The sequence below is a fragment of the Branchiostoma belcheri genome, unplaced genomic scaffold, assembly GCF_001625305.1.
Source record: "Branchiostoma belcheri isolate BF01 breed outbred unplaced genomic scaffold, Haploidv18h27 scaffold11, whole genome shotgun sequence".
Classification (NCBI taxonomy): Eukaryota; Metazoa; Chordata; class Leptocardii; order Amphioxiformes; family Branchiostomatidae; genus Branchiostoma; species Branchiostoma belcheri.
The window spans coordinates 1,482,996-1,484,067 of NW_017802491.1; the positions used below are offsets into that span (position 1 = coordinate 1,482,996).

General features: G+C 44.2%; 1 protein-coding gene across 1 annotated transcript in view; it reads left to right on the plus strand.

Annotated features, from left to right (window-relative positions):
- LOC109483134 (IQ domain-containing protein E-like) overlaps nt 1-1,072 on the plus strand; it is a 28,040-nt gene that overhangs the window by 12,815 nt on the left and 14,153 nt on the right. The window lies entirely within an intron of this gene.

Genomic DNA, 1,072 nt, shown 5'->3' on the forward strand with positions numbered 1-1,072 from the left:
AAAAATCAATAATGTGACTTCATCAATTTTAAACGCCCTAAAATTAGCTAAATCGGCGCTTTAGGGTGATTGCGTAATATGCGTGCACTATGACCTTTGACTTTTTACGGGTCATGCAGCTCTGTGCCGGCCGCCCTCCCACCCCTCGGCCGTGCGTTTTATGGGAAAATTTCTACTTTTTTATTAGCCTGGGTGCCATCCGAATTTGTTTTCGGGGGAGCCGTTACAAATTCGGATGGCACCCAGGCTACTTTTTTATGGGTTTCGGGACCTAAAAACTAACACCAGAGGGAAAATAAACCACATACGTTATTTTCATGGTAAATATCGCTAAAATGGACCACGCATTTTTCTTCCGCGTTACCGATTTTTAAAAAGGCCTCGCCATGTGCTTCACGCCGATAGCGACTCGCCTTCCCCCGTCCGGTTTTGTGAGCAAATTTCTGCTTTTTCAGACGTTTTGGAACTTAAAAACCGACAGCAGGCGAAACATAAACAATATACATTATTTTCATGGGAAATGCCGGTATACTGGCCCAGACATTTGCGGCCGCCACATGCTCATGGTGCGGTACGGTAGGGAATTTTCCACGGCTAGTTCGTAAACGCATCGGCTTTATAAACTTATTTTCGGGGTCGAGGGCTTTGTTTTACAAACCAATCAGACAATTAGCGTTGTTTACATGACTTAAAAACGCTAGCGGGGCGCCCGATGTTCCACCAATGACAACTATTCTCTCGGTAGCGTCGTGCGAAATGGTCATTGTTTACTCGTTTATCGCCCATTCACAACTTTCAGAAACAATGCCGACGGGAAAATGGACGCCACTCGCGTCAAGATTTCGATGTTTTTTGCCTATTTATCCGCGAAAATACGAAGAGAAGACCCTTAATTTGAAAATTTTGGGAGTGGCGCTAGAAATTTTGGGAGTGGCGCACCGCCGTTGCACCATTGCCTGGGGAGACCCCTGAATTTTAGTGATGCAAATATGAAATATCCTAAATCAATTATGTAACTTTATTGTAGGCTTTAGTGGGATTGTATATCTGTTTACTGTTTCGCAGTCCAATG